Raw genomic sequence first — 13,548 nt, forward strand, 5'->3', positions numbered from 1 at the left:
ATTTTGTTCCCGTCAACAAAATTTTCCACCCCTACAACGGGTACTCAGTTCTTATAAGCTATAAACAGTTACTGTTTTATTCGAAATCGGTTTATTTTACTTTCTCCGCCACATACATTTTCAAATGGAAAACGGGGTTCTCTGTTCTTATAATGGAGCAAAGTCGTAAAAAGCTAGTGTTCGACTGAACACCGGTGTTAATTTTTTTTTATCCGATAAATAAATTGTGTTATGCAAAAAAAATTAAAAGGCTACTCTATTCTTATAATGCTGGATAAGCCATAAAAAGCTAGTGTTTTACGACAAAATGGATTTATTATATTTTTATCCCAAAAACAATATGGTATGTCGAAACACGGACACTGTGTTCCATTAACGGACGAAAGCCATCAACAGCTACTGTTTTATTGAAAAACAGGCTGGTTTTTTTTTCCGGATAAATAACCAGCCGTTATGCAAACAAAGCGTACTCTGTTCTTATACTAGTGCAAAGCCATAAAGAGATGGTGTTTTACGACAAAATGGAATAATTTCATTTAATTTCCTAAATAAAGCGGGTTATGCAAATACGGGTACTTTGTTCGTATTACGGAAGAAAGCCGTCAATAGCTGCTGTGTTATTGCAAACGGGTTTTTTTTTTCATTTTATCCAAAACCTACTTTTTTTTATGCAAAAATTGGGTACTTTGTTCCTATAATGCGGGAAAGCCATAAAGAGCAAGTGTTTTATTGTAAAACCGGTTTATTTTGCTTAATCCACCATTTACATTTTTTAAACGTCCAAAAGCGGTTTTAGAGATGAGGTGTTTCATGCAAACTTGGTACTTTACCATGCCAATGGATAACATTTCAAACACAATCAAAGGTTTGGTATTTTAATTAACAAACATTCGGTTCCGCTTGGCTTACATACTTTTCTGGGTACTTTTCAAAAACAGCACTCTAGTCCTTCGATCGTGAAATACAAGCCCTGTACATTTCGGCATTTCCTTTCCCTTTTACACAAATCCTTTTGACTTAAGTGCTTTCCAATCACTAATTTTCATTAATATGTTTACATTGCAACAAACAATTTAATTCCGCATAAATTGCAAAAAATTAGTATCTCAACTATTGGGACTTTGCTGATTCTTTGGAGGTCTGATAACAAAGCCGTTGAGAGCTGGTATTTTTATTACCGACACTTTTTTTCCGTAAATGGACTGCTTTCTATGATTTTCCTTTACTAAATGTCAAAGTACCGCCATTTAACCAGCATAAATATATCTCTTTGTTCAGAACTTTAAACAATAATGCTATTAACCTGTATCTTTCCCTTTCAGACCAAGTTTTTTGACTTGTCCATTTTTTCTGCGGCGCGGACAAAATTCTTCGGTTACTTTCCTATAAAACTTTTACACAAAAAATTTATATATGCATAAATTTTTTGTGTAAAAAAACTAATTTATTCACATACGATCGAGTATTTATCCAAGTATATTAAAACTCCACACTAAGTAACGTACTCAATTTTAATCATGAATACAACACTTTTCTGCTATTTCAAATAACAAAAAAAAACTGCTTCGCATAAGTTTTTTTTCATAACTGCTGTGCGCTAATCATTTTTTCTTTCTTCAAATTTCTGAACCTTCTTTACGCACATTTTTTGTCCAAGGCATTTGCAGCATTTTTGCTGCGGTAATGGGTACATTTGCAAATACAATAAATGCCTCTCCTTCTAACCTGCAATAAGACATCCTGTCCCAACCCAGGACGATAGTACGGAACTCTGTGTGCTTTGTTTGCTTCATTCCGCACGCTGTCTGCTTCATTTCCTCTCCACGCGCTCACCATCACTTTAACGTCTCCGTTTGGACCGTTTTGCCCCCAACACGTGTCGCTCCCTGCCACCATTCCTACCATAGGCAGGTTCCCACCATAAAGGTATCCGGTTGCCAAGTAAAGGGTTGTGGTCCAGATCAAGTCCAATCAGGTCAATCTAATTTGAATGGTTAACTTTACTATGATGGTTCCTTTCATAACCGCAACTGAACAATATCCGGAATAGAGAAGAATACTGGACAATTCTTTTTTCACGTTATTATTTTTTTTCCAATTGATTGCAATGGAATTGTTTGAAAATTTTTTCCAATTGGCTATAATGGGATTGTTTCTTCTCCACGACTTCGTTTCCTCTCAATTTTTTTGTTCAATTTGTGATTAAAACCAAAGTAACGATGGCTGAAAATTTCTTTTAAAAAAAATAAGAAAGTGAATTAAAAAATAATTTTTGAGGTTTTTATTGATCCAATATTTTTTGTGTTTTACTGACGGGCATCCTATGGTCATATGATGATATTCTATTCAAATTGTTTGACAATCCATCAATTGTTTTTAATTAGTCCAATTTATAAAATTATGAGAATGAAATCTGTTTGCATGAAACTTTAGGGATGAAATTGATCAAAACTATAAAATGATGAGAATGAAATGTATTTTAACTAAAACATCAGGAATGAAATTGTTCAACACCCTAATCAATGGTCATGAAAAGTGCATTTTTCCCATTATCGCATTCAATGTTGAGTTGCAACATTATGGCCATTTGATTCCTCGTGCTGAGAACGATGTAGTCGTCCATGACTCGTTGTCATCTCATTTTTCTCGTTTCCGGGCTTGTGCAGGAGAACACCAATGCACCTAGTTTCTAGGGATTTTGGTAGACTAGAAGAGCAATACAAGTGTCACAATGCTAGATGAAGCAACTTTCACTTTGACCCGAATAGCATACATGGAGCTCGATGTATAATTTTATATGCCAAGGATTTTTTTTTCGGTCGTGTAATAGAATATGGTTGACCACTATGTTAATTAATTGATTACGATAATTAGATTGGATTTGGTTGTTTTTTCCTCTGTAGCACTTGATGTGGCATGAGGGGTTTAAAACTCAGTTTTCTTTTTATAAGGGCCAAAATAACTTATTTTGTCTTTTTACCTCATTTTGTAGAGCGGATCTTGAAAGATATGAAAGATCCCCCTTCAAACCATACACACAACTTTAATCGAATACAACTTCCCAAAAAATTAATTCTATGTGTGTCTATAAGATTGAATACAGAATTCTATTTAATCATTTTATATTGAGTACCCCTTTTTCGTAGGATTGGAAATCGTACATTTTCTATATTCATTCTATTGAGTACTTAATTTTTTGAAATAGTATAAAAAAGAAGTGCTTTGAATAATTGCTATTTGGAATTCATTGGGCCTTTTAGGATCAGTCCCTCTAATTGCGAATTTTTTTTATTTTCCCATTTAATTTCTAGAATATGCAAAAGTATTTAATGAAAGTTGTAAGAATGTAGAAGTAAACTTTTGCAATATGTGCTAAGTACGGATGCTTTCATAGTGTGTTCAACCGTCTAGTCGTCCCTAGTTGTCCTATCTGGATTGCAATTTTCTGGAATTTTTGTAGAAAAATATAATGTTGTGATTTGATATATGTGAGATAAAAAGATGATTGGAAAATGTATTCACAGAAAACGTAAACATTTTTTTGGTGGAAAATGGCTTTCCAAACAAGGTAGAATTCCTCCGTCCCACTTTGATAGGTTTAGTTTTATTATCACATAATTTAAGAAAAATTAGTTAACTTTATTGGAAGAATAAATCCAACTTACTATTTTTCTAAAATATCCGTAAATTAAACGGAGTATGACTAATTAGTTTTACATTAAATAAGTTAGATTATACTGAATAACAATCTAAATTAAATAAGGGCATTTTAGAAAAGTTACAAGCTAACTATATTTTTCAATTGAAAAATAGACTGTAATTTGAGGCAGATGAAATAGGAAAACAAGCCTATCAAAGTGGAACGGAGAGAGTATGGTTTTGATATTGCCAACATAGCAAAATTTCATAATGTACCCTTGAAAAAACACTACGTAACTCTGGCACTACTAGTGCATACTTTTGATTGTGAAAAATACTACTATGTTTTAAAATCCTTTTTATCAAATGGTTCAAGTTGCTACTAATGGTTGAAAAATGATTGCATTGGAAACCATCCCTATCCCAAAATCATGCTCAACCTCAAACAAATCCATGAAAGATAAAGTATAACTGATTTTCCCTGCAATCATTTTGGAAATGTGTGTAAGTTTTGTTGTAGATGGTTGTTTTATAACAAATAACTTGTACATATTTACATTAGAGATTTAGGAAAACAATACTAATCATTGTAAAAAATAAATGGGCTCTATAATCTAGATTAAATGCCTCATTGGCCAAATCTTGTGCTTTATTCGCCATGCTGGAAATATAGAAACCAATTGCATTTTTTGGGAGTATTTTATAGAAAAATCAAAGTAGCACTTTGTTTAAAATGTATTGTATGTAAAATAAAAAGATAGTTGAAAATTGTGAAAAGAGAATATTCCAAAAAAAAATTCATGAAGAATGTAATCCAATCAAGGCTTAAAATTTTAGTGAAATCTAAAAAAATAAGTTTGTAGAAATGGTAATAAGACAGAGCACCCTCTGTTACACCTCATGAGAAATTTTAGGTCTGGTTGGACCAATTACATGGCAAGTTCGTCCTTGACCAATCTAATACTGCCAAGTGGGCAAATGAAGACTCCCTATATTTTGTCAGGATCTGACCTAAATCAGAGAAGAATTGAGCTAAGATTTGGGAAGGAGGAAGAAGAAGCAGGAGAGAGAAAAGATAAGAAAGGAGAGAGAAGAAGATACAAATTTATTGTGAAAATTCAATTATTACAATTCAGATATCCTAACCAATCACAAGACTCCATTTTATATCTATAGTAACAGAATAACCACTTCAATTAATGGAACGACATCGTTGCAGTAGTTCATTTACACTTAGCTAAATGGTGCCATCTTGCTTCCTGACATTTCCTTCCCTTCAAAACAGACTTGTCCCCAAGTCTTTGAACTCAGGAAATTGTTGCTCTATGAAGTCCTTATCCTTCCCGGATGCTTCTTCAAAATCTAGCTGTTGCCACTTAATCAAGTACTGCACCACTGGTCCACCTTTTCATAGTATAGCTCTTCTCTTCAAGATCATTTCCGGCAGTAAGGGGCACTGATCTTGTGAATCAAATTTAGGCAAAGTAGTAGTCACTTGCTAGAATGATCCTATTTTTTTCTTAAGCAGAGATACATGGAACACTGGATGTATCCTGGCAGTTAGAGCTAATTTGAGCTCATAAGCCACCTCCCCTATTCTTTCTGTAACTTCAAAGGGTCCATAGAACTTTGCTACCAGCTTGAGATTCTTCCTGACTGCTATGGACTGTTGTTTATAAGGTTGCAGTTTGATGAACACCCAACCCCTACTTCAAACCTCCTCTCTATCCTATGTTTGTCAGCAAAGTATTTTATCCTCTGTTGAGCTCTCAACAGATGTTCCTTGATACTGGTTGAAATTCTAAGTCATTCTTGGAGTGCTTGAGCTGCTGCTAATATTATTGAATCACAGTAAGGCCCCATTGGCAAGGTAAAGCCTCATAACCATAGAGAGCCTCAAATGGAGTCACATTCAAACTAGAATGATAAGCTGAGTTGTACCACCATTTAGCAAGAGGAAGCCACTTGCTCCACTGATTTGGAAATTCTCCAGTCACGCACCTCAAATATGCTTCTACACATTGATTTACTCTTTCACTCTGACCGTCTGTTTCTGGATGATAAGCAGACCTATAGCACAGATTTGCTCCAACCAACCTGAACAACTCCTTCTAGAAGTTGCTAGTGAAGACTTTGCCTCTGTCTATAACTATAGTTTCAGTGAGCAATCATGATAAAGTGACTATACTTGGCAAGTCGATCCACCACCACAAGATTAATGTCAAAATTCTGTGATTTTGGAAGTTTCTCTATGAAATCCATAGAAATGTGTGTCCAGGCTTGCTTAGGAATGGGTAGTGGTTGCAGTAGTCTAGGATATTAAACGTGCTCAGATTTATTCCTCTGGCAATTGTCATGGGCCTGCACAAATCTTCTAACAAGATCAAGCCAATAAAATATGTTGCTAATTCTATGCCAACAAACTCTTTGTCTTGAGTGACTTCCAATGGAGGAAGAATAGAAGGCCTATATTAGCTGTTCTCTGATTCTATTGCTTGACCCTACATATAACTTCCCTTGATACCTGAGAATTCCATCACTGAGTTGGTATTGGTCTTAAGACTCTGGTTCTAGTAAAATCTTGGCAATCAGTTCTTGGCACTTTGAATCCTGCTCATAACTCTTGATTATTTCTGACATCCAAACTGACTTGATAGTTGTTAAAGGCAAGCAGGATCCTATTCGTTGTTCTACTGCTTCCTCCACTACAGCTCTCCTGGACAGTGCATTAGTTACCGGATTCTCATTGCCCTTTTTGTATTGGATCTCATAGTCTAGTCCTAATAGTTTAGTTAGCCACTTGTGCTGCAATGCTATGGTTAACATCTGGTCTAGCAGGTACTTTAAGGATAGATGGTCAATTCTAATGATGAAGTGATAGCCAACTAGATAGTGCCTCAATTTTGTCACTGTCCTTGTCATTACTAATGCAAGAAGTTCTTTCTCACATGCAGATAATCCCAAGTTCTTTGGGCATAATGGTTTACTAAGAAATGCTATGGTGTGGCCCTCTTGCATGAGCACAACCCCAATGCCTCCCCCACTAGCATCAGTTCCACTATAAACAGTTGCTTAAAATTAGGTAATCTAAGTATTGGAGCTGAGATCGTGACCTTTATAAGTAAGTCAAGGGCTCTCTAAGCTATGTTAGTCCAAACAAATGCATCCTTTTTTAGAAGATTTGTCAATGGTTTACACAAAATGCCATAGTCTTTAATAAACCTTTTGTAGTAGCCTGTGAGCCAAAGAAATCCTCTCAAGTCCTTCATTGACTTAGGTGCTGGCCATTTCACACTGCTGTCAACTTTGGAAGAGTCCATACTAACCCCTTCAACTGAAATGGTGTGCCCTAAATAATCGATTTTTCTCTGTGCAAATGAACACTTTAACTTCTTAGCAAACAATTGGTTCTCCTTAAGTACAGTCAATACCATCCTCAAGTGTTATAGTTGTAATTCCAATGTTTCACTGTAAACTAGAATGTCATAAAAAAAGACTAAAACAAACTTTCTCAAATATGGTTTGAAAACCTGATTCATCAAGGATTGGAAAGTGGCAGGAGCATTAGTTAATCCAAAAGGCATGACTAGAAACTCATAATAGCCACAATGAGTCTGAAATGCTGTTTTATACACGTCTTGAGGTTTGACTCTAATTTGGTGGTACCCTGTGGTGAGGTAAAGTTTAGACATATACTTGGATCCAGATAACTCATTTAATAGTTCATCCACATTTGGAATGGGGTAACAATCCTTGATTGTGATCTCATTTAGCTTTCTGTAATCTACACAAAACCTCCGAGTGCCTTCTTTCTTTTTGACCAATAAGACTAGTGATGCAAATGGACTATTGCTGTGCCGTGCAATTCCATGGTGTAACATCTCTATAACTTGTTTCTCAATTTCATCCTTCTAAGAATGAGGGTATCTGCAAGGCTTCAACTTGAATGGCTAAGCCCCTGGTTTCAATAGAATCTTATGGTCACAAGCTCTGATAGGTGGTAAAGATACAGGCTGCTGGAAAACAAGTGAAAATTCTTCTAGTAGATCTTTGATATCCTTGGGTTGCTGGTTCTCATCTACTACATCAACTGCAATAGATGGGGTTAATTCTGCCCCAACCGTACTCATAGCAAAACACCATTTCTTATATTCCATGAAGTATCTTAGATCCTTGCCCCTTATTAAGTCTAATTCACAATCTTTAGAGCTCTCTCGTAGTTGAATCATTTCTCCTTGATACTCTATAGAGATCCTTAGGTTGTGGAAGTCGAATGTGATAGGGCTAAAATGTGTCATCCAATCTACTTACAACACAATGTGCCATCCACTCAACTCCATTACCTTTAAATCAAAACCAAACTTATGCTGATTGATTTCCTATCTGACTCTGGGGCAAATAGCTTTACTAGTTACACATGCCCCATTTCCCACAATAACAGAAAAGGGGGAAACCATTCTATAAGGAATATCCAAGGCAATAACTAATTCACTGTCAATGCAGCTATCGGAGCTACCTGTATCCACTAAGATCAGCACTTCCTCTCCATCTAGATGTCCAGTGAGTGTAATGGTTTTCCTTTTGAGAGATTCTGATAACGCATGTAAGGACATCTCTATTATAGGTCCTGGATTCCTTGTGTGCTCATCCTGTTCCCCAACTGCATCTTCAAACTTAGATTCCTCCTATTCTTCACCAATGAGAAAATTAAGGTGCCTTATTTTACACTGATGTCTAGGCTCGTATTTCTCCCCACACTTAAAACACAAACCATTGTTTCTCCTATATTGTATTTCTTGTGCAAAAATCTTCCTGGTGGCACTACTATCTAGGAATATTTTCCTTGAATTGGGGTTCTTGAATTGACTCATAGGGAGAACCTTGTACAGATTTCCCATAACTGCTTGTGAAGATTGGCTTTTGTGCATTCCAAATTTGTTTTCAGTTGAGTTTTTCTGTGTTTCCTTGCCCTATTTATTTTGTAGTTGTAAAGAATACTCTTGTAACTGAGCCATCTCATAGACAGCAGATAGTTCTGTAGGTTTTAGCATCCTGAGCATTGGCTTAATTTCTTCTTTAAGCCCACTGATAAAACTGAACACAAAGTAACTTTCATCTAATTGGGGATTTTTCATCAATATCAGAGGTTTGAGTTCCTCGAATTTTTCCTGATATTCTTCAACACTCCCCAATTGTTGGATCTTGTTAAACTCCTCTACTACATCTCTGCATATGTTATTGCAAAATCTCTTACATACTAATTCCTCAAATTCCTTCCAGCTCAAGTGTGTTTTTTCCATCTTAAGCCCCTGAAATCATCTATCTACTTTACCTTCTAAGAACATTTCTACATCTACCTTTTGACTATCAAGAATCTGATAATTCAGGAAGTATTTATAGCATTTCTTTAACCATTCCTGCGGATTATTCCCATAGAAAATAGGTATCTCCAGTTTGGGAGGGTTAGGTAAATAGATCTTACCTTCATCTTTCTTGAAGAAGCTCCCAGAGTTTTCTCCTTCTCCGTTAATTTTTTGCTGAGGCGGAGGTGTTGGCAGAATTGGCCTCTCTCTCATTTCTTCCACGGAACTTCTTTCTCTATTCATCATCATCTGTAGGAAGGAGTTGAATTTTTGCTCCAGTCCAATCATCGATGCTTCTAGTTTTTCTAATTTCTTTTTAGAGTTCTCTATTTCTACACTAATTTTGCTGCTAAAATCAACTCGAAACTGCTACGGAGAATTCTTGAATGTCTCCATAGCCTCTTGCAGCCTAGTTTCTTGTTTCTTGACCTGTTCCTCCAAGGATTTAAGCCGAGTACCTTTAGCCATTGCAACTTCCAAGGATCGAAAGCTCTGATACCAATTTGTCAGGATCTGAGCTAAATCAGAGAAGAATTGAGATAAGATTTGGGGAGAAGGAAGAAGAAGCAGGAGAGAGAAAGATAAGAAAGAAGAGAGAAGAAGATACAGATTTATTGTTAAAATTCAGTTATTACAATTCAGATGTCCTAACCAATCACAAGACTCCATTTTATATCTATAGTACCTGAATAACCACTTCAATAAATGGAACGACATCGTTGCAGTAGTTCATTTACACTTAGCTAAACGGTGCCGTCTTGCTTCCTTACATATCTAATCTCAAATTAGTGGATCAGTAGGCTCCGTGATTTTATTTGGTGCATTTTCATTGGTCAAAAATCAATTACTAAACTTGCTAAATAATTGGTCCGTACCAAAATAAAATTTCTCCTTCCATCACCCATCTCGCCTACTTAGCCCCCTTTTTTTCACTGCAAGTATATAGACTAGCCCAAAAGAGTGACTTGACAGCTCCTCTGAATGCTTTTCACTGCAAATAGGGTTTGAATCCTCGACCTACAGTGCAAAGAGAGACTTAGTCCCTTTTTGGTGGCCACTGAGGCGAAGTTCAATGGTTTCCTAATTAGCCCATTACAGTTGCCGTTTTAACCTCATCCTGCATCTCCAGTACTCCTCTATTGGGCTCCTCTTTAAATATTTCATTTTACAAAATTCATTCGTTGGAAATGTAGGGAAATAAACTAACAAAATCATACATAAAGAATATAAGGCTCATACTTTAATACGAAGCTGAATTTATACAAAATTACTGCAAAGTGACACAACAATGCAAACAAGTAAGTTAATAATTCAATTACCCAAATAATACACTTATACAACTTAACAAGAACCTTTGAGTTAGTTATTTGCAAGTATAATTATAAAATAAGTATTAGTGAACAGTATGGAAATCATATATGTCTACAATATCCTAGGAGGAGGATGGGTTGGACCTTGTATTTTTTTTTTTTTTTGTCAATTGTCATTATTTATATTTAGTCCTACTCGTACTTTAACCTATCCTAAGGGGGTGACTCAATAGGATCATGGGGAACCGACGGGATTGAACCACCATCAGATCATACGGATGCATTATGCACCCATATGGATGTAAGAGAAATCAACTACTTCTAGAGTAGTTGGCCATCACATGTCTTGTGGAGTAGGAGGTCAAGGGTTCAAATCTTGTCTCCCATTAAAATTGCCACTTAAATGTAGTTTCTCTTAGATCCATATCGGTGCGCGTTCAGTCCCCGTCAATTCGCTGTAACTCTGTTGGACCCCCCCTCCTTAAAATAAGTTAGAGTAGGTATAGAAGATGACAATTAATGAAAAAAAAAAAGATCTAAGAGAAGCCACATTAAATGGCAACTTTGATGGGAGACAAGGTTTGATCCATTGACCTCCCACCTTACAAGACATGTGGTGGCCAACAATTCTAGAGGTAGTTAGTCTAAAAAAAATGGTTGGATCTTGTACTGTTGAAGGTATGGAAATTCTCCCATTTCTCTACATGTCTAGGTCTTGTTTTGATTGTAGTTTACTTGAAGAAAAATTTTTTACATTTTTTGTGAACATATTTTTTAATTATCTTTTTATCTCACATACATGAAATTCCTATAATATATATTTTTTTACAAAAATTCAAAAAAATATCAATCCAAATGGGACCTAGCGTCTAGCAGGACGAGTGCCTGTGGCTTTGCCATCCCTACTTGTTTTATTGGGTAAATTTATTACCTAAACTACTCAGAAAGTTAAGTAAATCACTTTTCACTTGTGTTAAACATTGTCAGTCTGTTTAGTTATTCTTAAGATACTAATTGAATTGATCAGAATTTCGTAATCTATAATTACAATATTTTCATTTGCGATTGTGTAGAAAACAGATGCATGACTTAATTTTGAAAGGTCTAAGATGCAAATTCATTATCTGTAGACTAATATAAGAGTTATTCAACATTTTACGAATTAGAAAAAAATTATTGCTCTTGATGGTAAGAGCCAATTGCTAAATAAAAAAAGGTTATGGATCGATGTTCCTAAGTAAAATTTTCCTTGCAGCCCCAATCATGTTCCAATTTTGTAGCAATTGGTGATACCAGGATCTCAAAAATTGCACATTGAAATGTTAGTTTGTGATTCTTAGTATTTTCTTACATACAAAAAATTTTAGGAATAGTTAAAGAGCTTCGTAATAAAAAAAACTCAAAAATCCGAATTTTAACTAGATCTTGTAAAAGTGCAGACATTTCAAAAGCAGGATGACAAAATCCCTGCAGTTGTCGAAACAAAATATAAAAATCCTGTAAAGACTCCTGAAGGTTATTAATCCATAAACGAACAATTTCGAAATCGATTTGTTTTATAAACTTTTAAGAGCATATTGAAGTAGGGGACAAAGGACAGCGGCGGGTATGTCTACGGGTTTAAATTAGTGTGGATAAAAATTGAAACAATCGTTCAAAAGATTTCTCATATTTTGTAAAATGAAATTTTTTCACCCCTCATTTTTAAATTGCTGATGTTATATTCCTTCCAAAATCAAGTGGACCAAACTTAGTATCAATTAAAATTTTTGACTACTTTTTAATCTAAATTTACTGCGTGATTCACGTATGGTCTTTTTCTAAGGGGTAAAGCATAAAGCTTGGATCGAATCATTTGTTCGACTATAAATGGGATCTGATTTTATTTTTACCCATAAAAAAATGACCACATGTAGGCAACAACAAGCATCCATACTTCAGGGGCTTTGGCATCTTCAAAGAGAAACAAAGTTATACTCCAGCCATGGGTCATAAGAGAAACTTCAGGGATTTTGGCATCTTCATAAGAGAAACCTTTTTGCCCCTCATAAAGTAAGAGATTTATGGTTTGGAACATATTTTTGTGCTTCCTACAAGTCAGCGTTACTCAAATTATATCCATTATCCAATAATAACATCATCATTATTCTAACCTACCTAACCAAACTAGTTCTAAAAACAAAAAATCCAAACACTACCAGCATAGGTTTCTTTTTTTTTTTTTCCAAATTTCTTTCAGTAGATTAGGTTAATCATAGTGAATTTATTGTCAAACATATTACGCCTCTCTGTTTAATTTCAAGCTAAAATTAAAAACCAACTTAAACCCTCAATCCTTATTTTGCTTCATATAAATGATTCAACCTCATTTCATACGGACTATAATCCGCTCCCCATTGAACAAGTACAAGAATAACATATCAAAAGGGGTTTCTTTCATGCTGACAGATTAATGTCAGTACGTTCATAATCTTTCTTTGATTTTCTCATCAATCATTATTTGTGGGTTAGAAACGGTAATTTCTTGTAAGTGTTTATCTTTTTCTTGCCCCCCCCCCCCTTCCTTTTCCCCTTTTTAAGGTGCTTTATTTTTCCTTTTTCTTCCTTTCACTTTTTTAAGGTGCTTAAACTTTTAGTTGTTACGCAATTTTTTTGAGTACACCAAGTATTCATCTATACATCAGCATTATTTTATTGTTTGAACCACCAGAATTCATATCCAAATTATCAATGATATTAAAACCCTTATACTTGTGAACTTAAAAGGAGAAACCAAATGTACAACTTAATTATGAAAGGTTTAAGATCCAATCCATTGTTTATGCACTAACATATCATTAAAAGTTTAACATTTTACTAGCAAGAAAAAAGAACTATTGCTCTTCATGGTAAAAGATTTAGGATCGACAACAATTTTGAGCCTAGCAATAGTAGGGGAAAAAAAATGCAGCATGAGCATGCACGTGTTTGTTTTGCAGCAATAGATGATGCTTGGATGTCAAAAATTGTAAATTTATAATTTTTCGTTAGTAATTCACTAATTCTTAGTATTTGCACGCATAAATAAATATTGCACGTCTTTTGTCATAATAAAATGAAGATCTTTCTAGTCAAAAGTGGAATTTTTGTGTTAGATAAATTATTCATTTTTTTTATATGTGCCTACCAAATTGTGACAACCCAGGGAATTACAGCAAACAATAGAGGGTACGGATATTCAAGAATTTAAATGGTCT

Source organism: Coffea eugenioides, chromosome 5 (assembly GCF_003713205.1).
Source record: "Coffea eugenioides isolate CCC68of chromosome 5, Ceug_1.0, whole genome shotgun sequence".
NCBI classification, from domain to species: domain Eukaryota; kingdom Viridiplantae; phylum Streptophyta; class Magnoliopsida; order Gentianales; family Rubiaceae; genus Coffea; species Coffea eugenioides.